Source organism: Equus caballus, chromosome 19 (genome assembly GCF_041296265.1).
Source record: "Equus caballus isolate H_3958 breed thoroughbred chromosome 19, TB-T2T, whole genome shotgun sequence".
NCBI lineage: Eukaryota > Metazoa > Chordata > Mammalia > Perissodactyla > Equidae > Equus > Equus caballus.
In genome coordinates, this window is record NC_091702.1 from 64,499,178 (window position 1) to 64,519,970 (window position 20,793).

The window sequence follows — 20,793 nt, forward strand, 5'->3', positions numbered from 1 at the left end:
AATTACACCACGAGCTCTTCATCATGTTATTTAAATATTTTTTGTAAATATTGTTTTAGCTTTTTTTTCCCATTTTAACTGGGGCTTCCTTGGACTAGATTTCCTTTTGGTTAAGATGATACCTTGGGGGGAATTTTCAGTCTGCTTCTTTGTTGGATGGGTCCTGATAGCCATATTGAGCTTCTGGGAACAAATGTGTGGAATTAAGACTGTGTGCATGCGTGTGTGTGTACATATTCAGATACACAACATACACACACCAAATGGATCGACTTGTCTGACAGTTCTAGCTACCATCCACTTAAAAAAATTGTCTTTTATTTTAGAAGTGGACTAACTTGAAGGGCAGTATGGGGTCTGTTATTTCAACTCAAGAAGCACTTACTGAGCACCAACTTACGCCAGGTGCTGCCAAGTGCTAGAGATAAGATGATCATTCCTGCCCTAAGAGAGCAACAAATGGGTTCTTGGCTGCATGTCTGTTGGATCTGAGGAAACACCAGGCAGACACCACTTGGACAAATAACACAGGGTGCACCTGTCTGAGTGATACAAAATGAAGTTAGTACAATTGGGCTGCTCAGCAGAGATCCACAGCGTTTTCCAAAGAAAGTACGAATCTTTGCCATGACAGGAAGCACCTGTGAACAGATAGTTGCTGATGGTAGTGTCTAAGTGCGTGAGGGTACGTTATACTTTCTGGGAGCATGACTCCCCCCCTTGTGTTCCAGCCTTCTCTATAAGGTTGAATTAGGCTAGAGACCATCTCATCTGGGCAAGGTCAGCTTCACGGGGGTGTGACCAGTGCAGTTGCTCAGGACTCACAGTCAGAAGGGGACTCTGCACTTGGGGTTTAATGCTCTGTTGTTACCATCTTAAGATTCTTAATAATTTATCTTTGAATTTGTGTTTTATAAGTAAAGTCTGATGGGACAATGAAAGATGCAGTGGGGGCTTGAGCTTTGGCTCACGGGAGGTCCCACCCCCCTGTTTCCCTGGATTGGCTTCTTAGCCACCTGTTCCTCTGCCCCATTCAGTGATGTCTGTTGCCCTCCATCCCTGCTGGGGACCTGGGCATGGAGAAGGTCAGTTTTGGGTACTTGTGCTCCACTTCGTCACAAGACAGGGATCCTGGCTCCAGTGAATCCCCACAAGTGTCTTTTTGTCCAAGGAAGAATAACATTAAGCAGCAAAAGAACAACAAAAAACCATCGTGATAGGTCAACTGAGATAATGCAGAAGGAAGGAGAGAGTTTTCCTTATCCTGCTTTTTGAACAAAGCATCCTGAATTTTCATTTTTCACTGGGCCCGACAGATTATGTTGCCGGCTCTGCATCTGGGCCAGGGGTAGGTCATCAGTTTGAAATTATACAACATTTGGTTGCCATTCTAAAGTCTACTCAAGTCCCAACAGACATTTCACTCTTTTTTCAAATCACTCTCTTTCGCTCCTCCAGCCCCAGGCTGAAAAGGCCTGACTCAGGAGACTTTTCTGAATTCTGTGAAGCAGAATCAAACGAGGATCGGTAAATTACCCACGTCTCTGAATGCCGTATGAACAGCCTTTAGTTTAGCTATGGGATCTATTTAGCATTATCTAAAATACTTATTTAGTATGAAAAGTCCTGTATTCATGTCATTATTATTCTCTGTTAGTCTGAAAATAAGATATTCATGAGCACTGTAGCATTTCAGATCTGTGAACAATCTTTATGTCTGTAGATGTAGAAGAAAAAAAGTAAACAGAACACATTTTAAGCTAAAAATTGGGGAAAATCAGATCTGAACTGACATGAGGGATTGGCTTATGAGCCATATACTTATTTTTAACCCAAATCTGCTATTTATTCATGCATACATTCATTCATTCAACAAATATTTACTGAGTACGCTATATGCCTGGAACTTTGCTAGGAGCTGGAGCTAGGGTGGCAAGCAAAAAAAGATGTGGCTCCTGACTCTATGGAGCTTACAGACTAATGGTCAAGAAGGGCATTCATAAAATAATGGCATGATTGAGTGTGTCATTACGAACTGAGATATTGCTCTGAAAGAAAGGAACAGCCTACAGGAGCAGCCAACCTGGCCTGAGAGGTCAGGAAAGGCTTCCCTGTAAAGGGAGTAGTTGAGCAAAACCTGAAGAGTCTGTAGTAACTAGGTGAACAGGGCCGGGGAGGGAAAGGCATGTGCAAAGGCACTGCAGTCGGGGGTGGGGGTGGAAGAGTACGACCCATTTGAAGAACTAGAATGTCAGTGTGGCAGAGCTCAGAGAGAGAGAGGATAGTGTGAAATGAGGCTGGGGCCGGGGCAGACCATGCAGGGCATGGTAGACCAGGTTAAGAACTTTGATCTGCAGCCTGCGGACAACGGGAAGAACAATGGGAGTTTAAGCAAAGGCTGAATAGAAGTAGGGTTGTGTGCTAGATCAGATTTATGCTTTGGAAAAGATGACTCTGCCTGCAGTGGGGAAAATAGTTTGGAGGGAGTCCTACGTGAATGGAAAAGACCTGTTAGGAGGCTGGGGCAGTAGTCCAGGTAGAGGTCGTGGCAGCCTGGACTAATGGGTGATATGGAGACAGAGTCAAATGGATTCAAGAGACACTTAGAGAGCAAAATCAATGATCAGTTGACTATAGGAGGGGAATGGAGGTGGTGTCAAAGACAATTTAAAGGTTTTTGGCGTGCATACTTTGATAGATGGTGAGTCCATTCATTGAGACAGGAAATATAAAGAAAATCAGGTTCAGAGGTAAATATCATGAGGTCCATTTTGAAACGCCCCCGTCATCCAAGTGTAACTGTTGAGGACATTCTTGTACATAGGGGTGAGACTTTATGGTATTGGGTTTATAGATGGGTAATTGAAAACTGGTAGACGATTATGTTCCTGCCAGGGAGACAGGAAGAGTGCTGTATCTTGAAAACAAAGGGAAGATAGTGTTTCAGGAGTGAAGGACTGATTCAAGGTATTGAATGTAGCCTAACAGATGAAATAGGAAGAACACTGAAATATCAGTCTTCATTCATATTGGCAAGGGCTGCTTGGATGGAGTGCTGGCATGGAAGCAAATTGGAAGGGTTGGGGAGTGAGTTGGAAGCAAGAAAATGAGACCACTGTAGGCAGCTCTAGATATGTGTGGCCATTAGAGAGAGGAGAGAAGACAGCAGCTGGAGGAAGATGTGCATGGCAGGGTTTTAAACTGGTGAAGCTCTGACTGACGAAGTGAACAGAGAGGTTCTGATGTTATCACTGAGAAAAAAATATATGTGTTTATAATTTTTGCTTAATGCTCTTTGGTTTCATTTTCAAATGTAGCTTTCCTTCAAATGTTAGATTGTCACTTGCAATCTTTCCCATGGTAAACATTTTTTTAACTCTAACTCCATGACACTCATGATTGCCTGCCTTCTCTCTGGAGATCCAAGGTGAATGCTGCACAAAGTTCCTCATAAAAATAAGCGAGATGTGAATATTTCCAAATAGTTTTCATATCAATTCTGTCTGATGTAATTCCCAAAGGTTACAGCACTGGGTTTGAAGAAATATTGGCTTTGTGGTTTTTGTGATTGCATGCGTTAATTCTCCGAAATGGTATATTTTTGGAACAGGTCACAATGGATGAGTAAGATTTAGAATAGAGTTGGCAGAACATTTTTTTACATGTGTGATGCAGTTAAAATCATAAATAGCAGTGCTTTTTTTCAACTGTGTTTTGAGAGAGCCAGTTATAAACGGTGTGGAAAGCCATGGATCAGCTTTCACCTTCCATGAGACTATTAGAAGTATTGTCTGTGAATGCCACAGGCACCTTTGTGTCTTCCACCCTTTTTGTTATAATGGATGGAGTCAGTGTTTGTAATTGTGGACACATTTTGGTGAATGCTCACATTCCTTGGACCCCATTCCACTATGCTGCTTCTCTCTTTTTCCTCCTGCTACACTTTTGCCACAGGTTCTCGAAGTTTAACTACGATGCTTCTGAAATTTTTTCTTTCTTTTTTGTTTTCCTCTTCAAACTTTTGTTGGTATCAGTTCAACTCTTACATTTGTATAAATGTCTCTCAAGTTTGCATTTTACCTCAGATTTTTTCCCAGACTTATTTACCCGCTTGTTATATTCTTATTGCATCTCCGATGTCCTTGTCTTTTTCCCTCAAACCAGGTACCAATTCCCTGTCTTGGTTTTCTGTTTCTATGAGGTCACTTTCCCAATTACTTGGGCTCAGACAGGGGCAGCTTTCGTTCCTCTCCCTTTGTCACCAATCCAAAGAATTGTAAAGCTTCTGATTAACTCCTTTTAAAGAAATGAATTCAGGTACGTGGCATCAGATCAGTAGAGAACAATTTCTGAAAAGCAATAGCTTTCTGCTTCTCTCTTCCCCACTGTACTTCCATTCTCAGAGGAACTAGACTTCAACAGTTTTTCATTCTCCTGGTTACTTCAAGAACTGTAGGCAATGTGCTTACACCTGTATCGATTGATTATCTATCAACGTCACGTCTATTGACTCCCCAACATAGAAGATGAGTCTTTTGATTCTTTACTCTCCTCTTCTGATGTTTTGATATTTGTATTTGTAGTTTTCATTCTTTTATTTTTTTACTTTTGTTACTTTAATCTAAATAAGCATCTATTTCTTGTCCTTGAAGGCTTGATTTTGTTTCTTGATTTCCTTTTTGTGAAATGAGAATATCAATCCCTACCCTTTCCTCTATCTTTACTGTAGTCCTCAGTTACTCTCCATCTGCACCACTTCTAAGTTTTCTGTTTGATTATCTCTAAGGGTTAAAACCAATAAATATCCCTACATTATCATATATATATATATATCTAGATCTGGGCCCCCATTACATTTCTTTCCTCCTAGATTCAGTGTCATTATTCCAAGGCCCAAAAGGATCTGTGTTTCTTTTCAGGTCTATTGAATTCTCTCTGTTTGTTTGTTAAGGAGAAATGATTATTAAAAAATTAAAATAATAGTACATATGTTTCTGCATTTTAAGGCTTTTCTTTTTAGAGCTGTTTTAGATCACAGCAAAATTGAGAAGGTACAGATGTTTCCCATATATTTGCTGCCCCCATACATGCATAACCTCCCCTATCATCAACATCCTCCACCGGTGTGATACATTTGTTACCATTGATGAACCTACAATTGACACATTATCAGCCAAAGCCCATAGTTTACATTAGGGTTCACTCTTGGTGTCGTACATTCTATGGGTTTGGATATATGTATAGTGACATGTATACACCCTTATAGTATCATACAAAGTAGTTTCATTGCCCTAAAAATCCTCTGTGCTCCACCTATTTATCCCCCTCTCCTCCCAAGCCCTGGCAACCACTAATTTTTTTACTGTCTCCGTAGTTTTGCCTTTTCCAGTATGTCACATGGTTGGAATCTTTTAGTATGTAGCCTTTTAAGATTGGTTTCTTTCATTTAGAAATATGCATTTAAAGTTCCTCCACATCTTTACAGGGCTTGACAGCTCATTTCTTTAGGTGCTGAATAATATGTTGTTGCCTATCCACAGTTTATTTATCTATTCACCCACTGAAACACATCTTGTTTGCTTCCAAGTTTTAGCAACGATGAATAAAGCAGCTATAAACATCGATGTGCACATTTGTGTGTGGACATACGTTTTCAGCTCCTTTGGTAAATACCAAGGAGCATGACTGCTGGATCACGTGGTAGGAATATGTTTAGTTTTGTAAGAAACTGCCAAACTGTCTTCCAAAGTGGCTGGACCATTTTACATTCCCACTAGCAATGAACGAGAGTTCCTGTTGCTCTACATCCTCTCGGCATTTAATGATGTCAAGTGGTGTCTAGAGTTTGGCCATTCTGATAGGTGTATAGTGGTATCTCATTGTTTTTATTTGCTTTTCCCTGATGACATATGATATGGAGCATCTTTTCATAAGCTTATTTGCCATCTGTATATCTTTGCTGCTTGGATGTCTATTAAGGTCTTTGGCCCATTTTTAAAAATCAAGTTGTTTACTTATTGTTGGGTTTTAAGAGTTCTTCATATATTTTGGATACCAGTCCTTTATCAGACATGTCTTTTGCAAATATTTGTTCCCAATCTGTGCCTTGTCTTTTTATTCTCTTTACAGTGCAATTTGAAGAGCAGAAAATTTTGATTTTAATAAAGCCTAGCTTATCAATTCTTTCTTTCATGAAATGTGCCTTTGGTGTTGTTTTAAAAATGTTTTTGCCACACTCAAGGTCATCTAGGTTTTCTCCTTTGTTATCTTCTAGGAGTTTTATAGTTTTGCATTTTATTTTAGGTCTATGATCCATTTTGTGCTGATTTTTGTGAAGGGTATAAGGTCTGTGTCTAGATTCATTTTTTTGCATGTGGATGTCCAGTTGTTCCAGCACCATTTGTTGCAAAGACTATCTTTTATCCATTGTGTTGCCTTTGCTCCTTTGTCAGAGATCAATTTGGTATATTTATGTGGTTCTATTTCTAGACTCTCTGTTCTGTTCCATTGATCTATTCTTTGCCAATAACACACACTGTTACTGTAGCTTTATAATAAGTCTTGAAATTGGATAATGTCAGTCCTCCCATTTTGTTCTTTTCCTTCAATATTGTGTTGTTATTCTGGGTCTTTTATTTCTCCATTTAAACTTAAGAATCGGTTTGTTGATATCCACAAAATAACTTGCTGGGATGTTGACTGTGATTGCATTGAATATGTAGATTAAGTTGGGAGGAACTGACACCCTAGCAATATTCAATCTTTCTATCCACGAACATGGAATATCTCTCCGTTTATTTAGTTCTTTGATTTTGCTGATTAGAGTTTTATAGTTTTTCACATAGGATCTTGTACATAGTTTGTTAGATTTATACCTAAGTATTTCATTTTTGGGTGCCATTGTAAATGGTATCGTGTTTTTTAATTTCAAATTCCACTTATTTGTTGCTGGTATATAGGAAAACAATTGACTATTGTATATTAATCTTGTATCCTGCAACTTTGCTATAGTCATTTATTAGTTCTAGTTTTTCTGTTGATTCTTTTGGATTTTCTACATATTCAGTCATGTCATCTGCAAATAAAGATAGTTTTATTTCTTCCTTCCCAATCTGTATACCTTTTATTTCCTTTTCTTGTCTTGTTTCCTTAGCTGAGATTTTCAGTACAATTTTGAAAAGGCGTGGAGAAAGGAGACATCCTTGCCTTGTTCTCATCTTAGTGGAAAAACTTTAGGTTTCTCACCATTAAGCATGATGTTAGCTGTAAGTTTTTTATGGCTATTCATTATCAAGATGAGGAAGTACCCCTCTATTTCTAGTTTACTGAGAGTTTTTACCATGAATGGGCAATGGATTTGTAAAAGGGTTTTTCTGCATCTATTGATATAATCATATGATTTTTCTTTTTTGGCTTGTTGATGTGATGGATTATATTAATTGATTTTTTAATATCAAACCAATCTTACACACCTGGAATAAATCCCACTTTGTCATGGCCCATAATCATTTTTATGCATTGTTGGATTATACTTGTTAATGTTTTTTTGAAGTTTTTCCCGTCTATGTTCATGAGAGAGAGATATTGGTCTGTAGTTTTCTTTTCTTGTAATATCTTTGTCTGGTTTGGGTATTAGGTTAATGCTGGCTTCATAGAATGAGTTAGGCAGTATTTCCTCTGTTTCTGTCTTCTGAAAGAGATAGAGAATTGGTATAATTTCTTTCTTAAATGTTTGTAAGAATTCACCAGTGAAACCATTTGGGCCTGGTGCTTTCTGTTTTGGAAGGTTATTAATTATAGATTCAGTTTATTTAATAGATATAGGCCTGTTCAGATTGTTTATTTTTTTTTTTACATGAATTTTGGCAGATTGTGTCCTTCAGGATTTGGTCCATTTCATCTAGGTTATCAAATTTGTGGGCATCGAGTTGTTCATAATACTTATCACTCTTTCACTGTCCATACAATCTGTAGTGATATCCCTTCTTTCACTTCTGATATTAGTAATTTATGTCTTCTCTTTTTTTCTTGGTTAGCCTGGCCACAGGTTAGGTTTATTGATTTAACTGATCTTTTTAAAGAACCAATTTTTGCTTTATTGATTTTTCTCTCTTGATTTCCTGTTTTCAATTTCATTGATTTCTGCTTGAATTCTTATTATTTCTTTTCACTTGGGATTTAATTTGCTCTTCTTTCTAGTTTCTTAAAGTGGAAGCTTAGATTATTGATTTTAGGTATTTCTTTTCTTGTATATGCATTCAATGTCATAAATTTCCCTCTAAACACTGCTTTCACTGCATACGACCAATATTGATAAGTTGTGTTTTCATTTTCATTTAGTTCAAAATATTTTAAAATTTTCTTGAGATTTCTCCTTCAACCCATGTGTTATTTAAAAGTGTGTTGTTTAACCTCTATGTATCTTAGGATTTTCCATTTATCTTTCTTTTGTTGATTTCTAGCTTAACTCCATTGTTTTCTGATAGTAGACATTGTATGATTCATATCCTCTAAATTTGTTAAGGTATGTTTTATGGCCCAGGATGTCCTCTATCTTGGTGAGTGTTCCATGTGAGCTTGAGAAGAATATGTATTCTGTTCTTGTTGAATGAGGTGGACTATTGATGTTGATTGTATCCAGATGATGGCCGGTGTGTTGAGTTCAATTATGTTCTTAGTGATTTTCTGCCAGCTGGATCTATCCATTCCTGATGGAGGGGTATTGAAGTCCCCAACTAGAATACTGGATTCATATATTTCTCCTTGCACTTCTATCGGTTTTTGCCTCACGTGGTTTGACCCTGTGTTGTTAGGGTTATACATGTTAAGGATTGTGTCTTCTTGAAAAATTGACCCCCTTGTCATTATGCAATGCCCCGCTTTATCCCTGATAAATTTCCTTGCTTTGAAGTCTGCTCTGAGATTAATGTAGTTACTCTGGTTTCTTTTGATTAGTGTTAGCATCGTATATCTTTCTCTATTTGTTTACTTTTAGTCCATATGTGTTTTATATTTAAAGTGTTTCTTGTAGACAACGTTTAGTTGGGTCTTGTTCTTTGATCTATTCTGACAATCTGTCTTTTAATTGGTTCATTTTGGCCATTAATGCTCAAAGTGATTATTGATATATGTGGATTAACATCTACCATATTAGCTGCTGCTTTGAGTTGTTGTCCTTGCTCTTTGTTCCTATTTTTGTCTGCCACTCTTTTTCTGCCTTTTTTTTTTCTGCTTTATCTTCCCAACACCCCCCCCTCCCCCCCTCCCCCCCTCCCCCCCTCCCCCCTCCCCCCTCCCCCCCTCCCCCCCTCCCCCTCCCCCCCTCCCCCCCTCCCCCTCCCCCCCTCCCCCCCTCCCCCCCTCCCCCCCCTCCCCCCTCCCCCCCTCCCCCCCTCCCCCCTCCCCCCCTCCCCCCTCCCCCCCTCCCCCCTCCCCCCCTCCCCCCCCTCCCCCCCCTCCCCCCCTCCCCCCCCTCCCCCCCCTCCCCCCCTCCCCCCCTCCCCCCCTCCCCCCTCCCCCCCTCCCCCCCTTCCCCCCCTCCCCCCCCGTACACAGTTGTATATCCTAGTTGCAGGTCCTTCCAGTTGTGGGATGTGGGATGCTGCCTCAACGTAGGCTGACGAGCGGTGCCATGTCCACGCCCAGGATCCGAACCCTGGGCTGCCGCAGCGGAGCGCGCGAACTTAACCACTTGGCCACGGAGCCGGCCCCTCCTTTTGTTGTTTTAATTGAGTATTATATATGATTCTATTTTCTCTCCTTTCTTAGCACATCAATTATACTTCTTTTTTTAACTTTTTTTAGTGGTTCCCCTAGAATTTGCAATATACACTTACAACTAATATGAGTCCACTCTCAACATTATATTGTTTCATGGATAGTGTATTTTAAATAACAAAATAATCCTAATTCCTCTCTCCTGACCCTTGTATCATTCCTGTTGTTCATTTCACTTGCTTATAAGCATACATAATTGAACACATTATTGCTATGGTTATTTTAAGGAAACAATTATCTGTTAGATCAATTGAGAGTATAAAAGAGTTCATATTTTGCCTTCCCTTATTTCTTCTCTGATGCTCTTCCTTTCTTCATGTTGATCTGAATTTATGACATAAAATTTTCCTTCTCTCTGCAGAACTTTTTTTTTTAAACATTTCTTACGAGGCAAGTCTACTGGAAACAAATTCCGTGAATTTTCACTTGTCTGAGAAAGTATTTTTCCTTCACTTTTGAAGGATAATTTCACAGAATACAGAATTCTAGATTGGTGGGTTTTTTTCTCTCAACACTAAATGTTTCACTCCATTCTCTTCTTGTTTGCATGATTTCTGAGAAGTCAGATGTAATTCTTATCTTTTTTCTGTATAGGTAGGTGTTTTTTCCTCTGGTTTCTTTCAGAATTTTTTCTTTATCTTTGATTTTCTGTCAATTGAATATGATATGCCTGAGTGTAGTTTTAGGAGGGCATTTATCCTGTTTGGAGTTCTCTGATCTTCTTGAATCTGTGGTTTGGTGTCTGACATTAATTTGGGGAAATTCTCAGTCATTTCTGTTTCAAATATTTCTTCTATTTCTTTCCCTCTTTCTTCTCCTTCTGATATTTCCATTATGCATATGTTACACCTTTTGTAGTTGTCCCATAGTCCTTGAATATTCTGTTCTGGTTTTTCAGATCTTTATTCTCTTTATTCTTTATCTCTTTATGGTCTTTATTCTCTTTGCTATTCAGTTTTGGAGGTTTCTATTGGTATATCAAGCTCAGAGCATCTTTCCTCAGCCATGTCCAGTCTACTAATGAGCCCACCAAAGGCATTCTTTATTTCTACACAGTGCTTTTCATCTGTAGTCTTTCAGTTTTAGAATTTAGGTTCTTCCTTAGAATTTCCAGGTCTTTGTTTATATTGCTCATCTGTTCTTGCAGATGCCTACTTTATCCATTAGAGTGCTTAGCATAGTAAACATAATTGTTTTCAATTCCTGTTCTGATATTTCCAACATTTCTGCCATGTCTGTTTCTAATGTTTGCTCCGTCTCTTCAAACTGTTCTTTTTGCCTCTTAGTATGTCCTGTAATTTTTTTTTAATAGCTGGACATGACATATCAGGTAAAATGAACTACTGTAAATAGGCCTGTAGTAATGTGGTGATAAGGTATGGGGGAAGGGAAGCATTCTATAATCCTATGATCAGGGCTCCATCTTTTAGTGAGTCTCTGTCTCTGGACTGTGAACTTCACAAACGCTTCTCTTTTTTCCCTCCCCACCCCAGGTGGAAAAGATGGCTTGAGTGGTCTGGAGGTGGGTATTTCTCTTCTCCCACGTGGTAGACCAGAAGAGGCTGGAGCTGGATATTTTCTTTCTCTCGTGAGGAAGGCTAGAGCTGGCTGGAGTTGTGCATTTCCCATCCAGGTCAGTTAGGCTCTGATAAAACTCTAGCAGCTTAGACTCTGGTCAAATGGTTTCTCCTGAGGGCAGAAATTTTTATGAAGAACAGAGTCCTCTGGCATAGTTCAAAATGATTCCTTTCTGCTTCTCCTGATGGAAGCATAGGGGATTTTTCTATGATTGTTACTGTAAGAACCTGGTTAAAGTCCTAGAGGTAAAACTCACAGAAGTGAGGGGGTTCCCCTATGTCTGGGTCCCTATGGAGTTTTTACTCTCAGATTTGTCCTCTCTGAGCCTCCAGCAATTTGTCAATTACAGCTCTTACTTTCCTACTCAAGCACTGGTTTCTTTAGAGATTTCAGCTCGGAGTGTCTGCTCCAGCAGTTGTGATTCTCTGAATTCCCTTGTCAATCTCTCCAATTTCAGAGGCGGCAGTTTGCACCGTGACCTCACTTTTGCGGATCTAAGAAGAGTTGTTGATTTTTCAATTTGTTCTGCTTTTTACTTGTTAGAATGAAGAGGTGACTTCCAAGCCCCTTACGTGCTGAACTAGAAACTGGAAGTCTTGAATTCTCTTATAGTACACTGATTGCTTAACATCGTTTCCCATTTCAGCTTGCTATATATTTAAATGTAACTTTTTTGGAGGAGGGAGCTTTGTGATTCTTATCCTGCTTTATTATTATTTTTTTAATTTAGATTTAATTCACAGATCATAAAATTTATCTTTTTAAAGTATACAATTCAGTGTCTTTTAGTACATTTGCAGAGTTGTGCAACCATCACCACTATCTAATTCCAGAATATTTTTCTCACCCCCAGAAGAAATCCCTTTAGCAGTCATTCCATGTTCTTCTCTACTCCCAGACCCTGGCAACCATTAATCTACTTTCTGTCTTTGGATTTGTCTATTTTGGACATTTCATATAAACAGAATCATAAAATATGTGTGACTTGTGTGTAGATTATTAGACTTGGCAGAATGTTTTCATCAATGTTGTGGCATGTTCATCCATGTTGTATCATGAATTAGTATTTCATTCCTTTTTGTGGCTAAATATTCTATTGTATGGATATACCATATTTATCTGTTTATCAGTTGATTGAAATTTGGATTGTTTCAACTTTTTGGCTGTTAACGAATATTGCTGCTATGAATATTTATACAAGTTTTGGTGTGAACATACCTTTTAATTTCTCTTTGGTATATACCCAGGGAATGGAATTGCTGAGTCATATGATAATTCTATGTTTGAATTTTGAGTAACTATAACTGTTTTCCAAAGCAGCTGCATCTTTTTACATTCCCACCAGCAATGTATGAGGGTTCCAATTTCTCCATGTCCTTGCCAACATTTGTTATTGTCTCTCTTTCCAATTAGAGCCACCCTAGAGAATGTGAGTAATATCTCATTGTGGTTTTGACTAGCACTTCCCTAATGACTAATGACACTGAACGTCTTTTTATGCATGTATTGGACATTTGTATATTTTCTTTGGAGAAATATCTGTTCAGATTCTTTGCCCATTTTTTTAATGGATTGTCTTATTGATGATTTGTTAAGAGTTTTTTATATATTCTGGTTACTAGACTCTCATCAGATATATGATTTGTTGTTCTGTGGATTGTCTTTTCACCTTCTTGGTAGTGTCTTTTGGAGTATAAAACTTTCTAATTTTAATGAAGTCCAATTTATCTATTTTTTTCTCTTGTTGCTTGTGCTGTTGATGTCATATATATGAAACTGTTGTCTAATCCAAGGTCACAGAAGTTACATCTATGTTTTTGTCTAAGAGTTTTATAGTTTTACCTCTTACTTTTAGGTCTCTGTTTCATTTTGAGTAAATTTTTTTATGTTGTGTGAGACAGATGTCCAACCTCATTCTTTTGCATGTGGGCATCCAACTGTCACACTGGGTGAGCTCTGAGTCAGGTCAAGTAAAGACATCTTTGTGACTGCGGTCTTTCAGGGAATGGCCAGACAGGTCAAATAATGACAATTCTTGGGGAATGAGGAGTTTACCCAGTGGCCGCCAGGCTGCTGGTTCTCACCATGATCATGGAGTGCTGGTTTTCCAGGCTACTACAGAGCTGAAGAGTGGGGGACGGGAATAGAGCAAGTCAAAATGCCACAAAACTCACTGTACTTACTGAGATCCAGTCTCTTGTCTTGAATAAATGCTCCCTGGATGGTTGGTTAATTTCCAGAGTTCTAAAAAAGTTGATTCTGGCAAGTTTCACTGGTATTCTCATTGCTTTTATGGAGGAGAGGTTTTTCAGAAGTCCTTAGTCTGCTGTTTCACTGATGTCACCTCTGTGCTATTTTTTTTTAATCACATTCTCACTATTTTCTCATCTCTCAGTCATATTTACTGTTTCATTGAGTCACTGTCCCCCAAACCCTGGAGATCAGAACCTGTATCCTCCTTATCCAGTCTTTTGACATTCTCCCTGGGCCTATAGCACGGCTTTTATAACAGAACATTCTGGATTGGATTCACTGTTTTCTAGATACAGTGCCTTGTTCTATCTTGCTTTGTCCCTCTTTTTTTCTGTTAACATTGTCAAGTAATTTCCTAAGAAAATGGTATGTGAGAAGAGAATAGGTATGTATTCTTGCATTTGTGAAATGTCTTGTTCTCGCTTTCACTCATTTTTTTTTCTTTTTTTGGTGAGGAAGATTGACCCTGAGCTAACATCTGTTGCCAATCTTCCTCTTTTTCTTTTTTTCCTCTGCAAAGCCCCAGGACATAGTTATACATCCTAGTTGTAAGTCACTCTAGTTCTGTGTGGGATGCTGTCACAGTGTTGCTTGATGAGTGGTGTGTTGGTCTATGCCTAGGATCTGAACCTGCAAACCCTGGGCCACTGGAGCAGAGTGCATGAACTTAACCACTACACCACAATGCCAACCCCATTGCCTTCACTCTTGATTGATAGTTTGGCTAAGTATTGAATTTTGGGTTTAAAACTTTTCCTCAAAATTTGAGAGCATTGACCCTTTGTGTTTCTCTCTCTTATCTATTGCCACAAAAACGATGCATAACAAAGTACCTGAAATGTGGTAGCTTACACAAGTCTAACCATTTACTGTTACTGCCAATTCTATGAGTTGTTTGGGTAATTCTTTTGGTCTCAGTAAAGGTGCTTATGAGTCTATGGTGAGCTGAGAGTGGCTACCAGACTGCTGATTTTTTTTCTTTTTGATGAGGAAGATGGGCCCTGAGCTAACATCTGTTGCCAATCTTCATCTTTTTGCTTGAGGAAGGTGGTCCCTGAGCTAACATCTGTGCCAATTTTCCTCTACTTTGTATATGGGATGCCCCCACAGCATGGCCTGATGTGTGGTATGTAGGTCTGTGCCCAGGATCCGACCCCATGAACCCTGGGCCACTGCAGTGGAGTTCGTGAACTGCTATGCCACTGGGCCGGCCCCTAATTGTTATTTTTTGTCTTTGTTTTGCTTTTTTTGGTGGGGGGGGAGGGAAGAGTCTTTCTCTTTTGCAGTGTTGGCTCTCCTCATATATGTACCTGATAGTCCTCGGTTGTTCATTTATATTCATGATTAAAGTATAGGATAACTAATATGTGCCTCCTTTATCATTTTATGAATAGCTTTATTTTCTAGTTAAATGTCTTCCCTGAATGGAAATTCTTGTCAAGAGTCTGGTGGAGTGAGGCGTTTTCATCGGCTGCCTTGCTTTGACAGTGGGGGATGGGGTACGGACAGAGCTGTGGGATGGGACAGCCCCTACTCCAGCAGTAGAGAGCCTCTTGTCCTCTCCATTTGGACACTTTACTGCTTCGTAGCGTCAAGTCTTTCTGTCTCTCAGATCTCGAACTAGATTGCAGGGTAGGAACTCTATTATATTCATAATCTGCCTCACAAATCCTGCCTTGCACAATATAATTACTTAATAAAATTGATTGATTAACTTGTTTTCAGAAGACTTTAATATTTGAGCAAACTTCCTCTTTCTGCCAGAAAATGTTACTGATCTTACTTGTAAGGAAGAAGCTCACTTCCGGTTTTCTCCAACTTGTTTTCCTTACTAGGATCCTCTAAGTAGTTTAGACAATTCCCATTCCAATAACTAGATTTATTTTGCAACTTCAGAGTTTCCTGGGATTTCCCATACAGTCATAGACATCTGCAAGATAATCTGGGAAAATTTTCAAGTCAAACAGAAGAAGTACAAGAACATCTAACTGAAATCCTCATTGTTTCTGACGGTGCTGAGTCTACTGAACGTTGTTCTTCCTTTTAACTAGACGTGGGATTTAAGAGAAGGTAGAGATTGAATTTTATTGATGAAAAAATTGTTTGAATCCCTACATCACATATACCCTTGGACACCTTAAAATCTATGTTTTCTAAGTTGTTTCTCTTTTTGGTAAAGTTTATTTTGGAAAATTTCCATAATACGCAAATGTAGAGAGTATTATCATTAACTTATATATCCATCACTCAGAATTAGCAAATGTTCCCCAATTTGGTTGAATCTACCCCCTGCTGCTTTTTTTCTTCTGGAGTATTTTAAAGCAATTTTTAGTCATCATTTCATTTCACTTGTATTTTTTTTTTCCTAATCACTATGCGGTTATCAAATGTAACAAAATTAAAATTCCTTAATGTCATCTAATATGCATATTTAAAATTCCTGGTATCACGAAAATGTCTTTTTGATTTTTTAGAATTAGGATTCAAAAAAGACACATGCACTGCGTTTGGTGATTGTGTGAGTTTCCTGTCAGAGTTCTTCCTGCCCCTTTTTCCCTGTCACTGTTGTGTTAGAGCGTTGGGTCTCTCTTTTTCTTTTTTTTGCCTCAGGACTCCTTTACACTCTTAAAAATTATGGAAGACTCCAAAGAGCTTTAATGAAAGTTATTTCACTTAAAAGAAAACCCATTGCATGTTGACATAATTAAAATATTTTTGTGAAAAACAATTAATTTTCCAGAACAGAACAGATTTAGTGAGAAGTGTAGCACTGTTTTGTACTTTTGCAAATCTCTGATGTCTGGCTTACCAGAAGGCAGCTAGCTTCCATGTCTGCTGCTGCATTCAGACTATTGCTTTATGTTGTTTTGACTGACGTATATGAAGGAAATCCAGCCGCATACGGTTATGAAGTCTGGTAGCTTTTGAAGAACTCCACAGTGTACTTGTCAGAAAATAAAAGTGCAAAAGGCAAATAATATGTTAGTGTTATTCTAGAACAGGTCTTGGGGACCCTGGGTGGGCTTCTGCTCCTCAGGCTGAGCCGCCACGGCTCTCCCATCACAGGGGGATGCTCGTCCTGCTCTGCCCCATCGAATGGCTTTAGGACTGAAGAGTTGGGGAAGAAGCTAGAGCAGGGCAATACAAAAACCTTGAACTTTCCTTAGAAGTATTGAGATTGGTTGTGGTATTGATGTGTTAATTCTGAAACTGTTTTGTGTGAGAAAGTATATGAATAAAAATATTGATGTTGGGAACAAAGGTTCCTGCTGTAGGTAAAAGGAAAGGAAAATATGGAATGGGAAAGGTGAGGAAGAATCTTGTGTTAATGGATTTGAATAGGAGATATTAGTATGAATATCTCCTATCTCTGTAAATTCATATCAGTATGAATTTATGATGTTTAAAAATACATATTTTTTATTCTCTCCAATAGAAAGGCCTGGAAACAAAAGCGCCACAGGAGCGATGAATTCACTTGGTGCGCAGGTCTTGCCATCTGCATTCCTTCTTTGGAGAAATGCCTGATTACAGTCCTGGGAATGCAGGGCACAGGTGAGCCTTGAACCCCTTGAGGTGCCAGCAAGCTAAGGTATGCACAATGAAGATGGGACCCCAAAGGGTATGGGAGCTGCCTGGAGAGGGTCCCACTGGACTTAAACTATTTTTGTTTTACCATTACTTAGATATTTAATATTTGTACCTATTTAGGAACTCCTTGTTTCTGTTGTTCTTATACAATTTTAAAAGTAAAACAAATTTACAAATAAGCAAATAACATTATAAAATCAAATGCAATTAAAATGATTTGTTTTAATATGCATATTTTGTTGAAACTAAATTACCTTTTATTAGGTGTAATATGTTTACTTTGTGTGTTTGAACTTCAATCCTACAATGAAGAGAATGCCTGCTTATATAAGTATGTTGTACAGACTATCACTAATCATTTCAAGGCTTTGTTTGCTAGTTCACCATAACGAGACTTCACCCTCAAAACTCTACCAATGAGAGACTGGCCCCATGGCCTAGTGGTTAAGTTTGGTGCACTCCGCTTCAGCGTCCCGGGTTAGGTTTGTGGGTCAGACCCCAGGCGTGGACCTATACTACTCATCAGTGGCCATGCTGTGGTAGCAACCCATGTAAAAAATAGAGGAAGATTGGCAACAGATGTTAGCTCAGGGCTAATCTCCCTCAGCAAAAAACAAAACAAAACAAAACCAAGAAAACTCTACCAAGGAATAATCCTAAATGCCATTCTCAATGATGTATCACTTTAACCCTAAAGCTTCCATTTTATTCAAGATAAGGTTATCATTGTGTTGTTATGGAATTCTACATTACAGTGGCATCTAATCTAATTACTAGGCAAGAAAAATATCTGAAGTTTTCAATTTTTGCAGATGTTGAAAAATAATAATAGTTTAAACACTGAGTGTGATCTCAGACTAAGATCCGTCCATAAATACTGGCAGTGATTTGTGCACCCCATTTAAAAATGACACGACTGTAAGTCAGGTTTCCTTTTTCCTTTTCTTCATCCTTAACTAGAAATTTTGAACTGTGGAAAACTTCTTTTACAGAAAATTGGGTGTGATTTGTCCTTTGCTTGATGTGGGTACATTTATATACTAAGTCCACATTTATGCTATTTCTCATAATTTGTGATAATTAAATTAGTGCATTTCTCCACCAACCATGTTGCTTCAATGTTAATATCTTAAAGAGTCTGGTGGAGTGAGGCGTTTTCATTGGCTGCCTTGCTTTGACAGCAGGGGATGGGGTACAGACAGAGCTGTGGGATGGGATAGTCCCTACTCCAGTACATAGTGAGCCTCTTATCCTCTCCAACCTACATTTGGGCATTTTACTGTTTCATAGAGTCAAGTCTTCATGTCTCTCAAGATAGATTACAGGGTAGGAACTCTAATAATTCAGTCCAAATACAGTGCAGAACAGTTAGCTTGATGTTAGGTGGTACCAACCTAATAGCAGTTAGTTATGCTTATGCACACAGACAAAGTTAAATTCTGTGATTTGAGTGTTCATTGGTGCTCCCATGATTGTCATACTTGGGGACACATGATTTAACTTTGAAGTGGCTTTTTAGGTGATGCAGAATACATTCACATAAATTTTTAAATTGTCAAATAAAAAATGTAAGGTTTAAAAACTTTCCTAGAGCACTCATAGCCCACAATATCCTTACTACTCACACACACACACACACACACTCGCTTACTCTGGAACGACACTTTTGGAGACACCCAATTGATGTGGATTTGGAACCATGTTTGGGAAAGGTTTTAATTGGTTCTGTTTCCTCATGGGCATAATCCAGCCCCCCAATTAATTTGATAGAAACACTTCCAATTGAGCTTTATTCACTAACTTTCTGTATTTGCTAAAGTTTTTTTCCCTTATAAAGTCTGTTTCCAGTACTCATAGCACACTAAGCCTGTAGTTCACAAAGCTGTAAGCTACTTTCTAGCACAGCTGTATACTTCTAGTACCGCCAATTAAATTGTTTGTTCCAAAATCTGTTTATTCTAGTTGTCTTTTACTATACAATCTATGTTATAATTATATAATCTAATTAGACACTATATAAATCAATGAGATAAATATTGGAAGGAGAATTATTTCCATGCAACTAAGGTGAATGCCCTGGATGTTGATAAAAACATGGCACTGTGCTTGCTGCCTAAGTCGATGTGAATGGGACGGCTGAGCCTGGAGGCGGGGATCACGCTGGTCCAGAACGTGCCTTCACTCAGACTGCACGACAAGGCACGCTGTGTTCTTTCTTCCCCTGAGACTAATTGGAAATTTGAATGTGATACTGTGATAATTTTCCTTATATCTGAAGATTGGTAAATAACTGTAGTTAAAAATGTTTAAAGTACTAATAAATAGTTGATTGTCCACATTAATCAACTTTTACTTTAAACAGCTGTCTACTAGTCCTGAGTATATCCTATAGTCCCTTTGCCTAAATCTTTAGTCCTAGCTGGAAAATAAATAGTGATCCTAAGATAGTTATTCAATTTTCTCAGATGAGCTTTTGTAACACGTCCTAGTCTTTGCTTTCTTTTCTTTTTTTAAAGAAGATGATGTATATCTGTTTGGTCCCTGAGAAGGGAAAGGAAGAAATTAGAAAAGACTCTACTGCAGTTATCCGAAAATGTTGTAGATGTCTATTGTTCTTTACTCACAATAGATGTACAATAAAGACTTGCCTAGTTCCAAGTGAGGAGAGCCAAAACATTTGTTTTTAAAATCTAAAAATGTTTAGGAATTCTTCAAATGTCTTTTTGAGGCTGGTCTTTGAATATCTGTATTCCTGTCTCCTCATGTTTTCTGACTTGTGCTGGAGTGACCTGTCTGAATGAGGGGTGATCCGGTTATATGCTTATGGCAATTGAAGCTGCTCTTGACTAAGGACCCAAAAGAAATGGTTGTGTGATGTCTACGAGTCCATAACCTGACTTGTCTCCTCTATGGGCTCATGCAGCTCTGACCAACACCTATGTAGCTATTTAAAGATGTGCTGACCTGTGGCCTGCTTATCTAAGTAACAGAAAGTTCTGCAGACCAATAGCTGAGATCTTTTAACAATTCTTAAACAATACTGGAGAGATTTTATCTTTGAAAAATAAATACATACATGACTCACCATGTGCAAATGCAAGGTACTTTTTCCTCATGTTGGAAATCAGTGGAGTTCCTCTAACTCTTTAATTTACTTTTCATAGGCTATAATATCACAGTTTTGAAAATTCCCAATAACCCAGATTACAGCACAGCTGCACAGTTTGGAAAGCAGCTGCCTGACTAGGGTGGATCTTGTTCATGCTTATTTAAAAGGACGTTTGTTGTTATTTGACAAAATGAAGAACTTAATCAAGGAAAAAGCTTTTTATTCTGTCTCTCCCTTCTCTATATGCCACCTAATATTTTTTATTAGATGGCTTGTCAGATAATTACGAAGATTTGGTTAATGTTAAAATAAAAATACTTTAATACTTAGTTGGACAAATTGATGTTTTCTCTCCACCCCTCATCCCTTGCAAGTCAATTGATGCAACTAGAAACATATCTCTTTGCAATCAGCATAATTATTTTGTTGAATGCATTTTTTAGTGAGTCATTATGCCCACCTCCGAAAAGAGACTGAGTTAGAAT

At 38.5% G+C, this 20,793-nt stretch overlaps 1 long non-coding RNA gene across 2 annotated transcripts in view; it reads left to right on the plus strand.

The window, feature by feature from the left end:
• LOC138919274 (uncharacterized) overlaps positions 1-20,793 on the plus strand; it is a 96,589-nt gene that overhangs the window by 39,036 nt on the left and 36,760 nt on the right. For both annotated transcript variants that reach the window (XR_011429310.1, XR_011429311.1), the window contains exon 5: positions 17,045-17,163. This is a non-coding gene — a long non-coding RNA (uncharacterized lncRNA). The remainder of the gene's footprint in view (positions 1-17,044; positions 17,164-20,793) is intronic.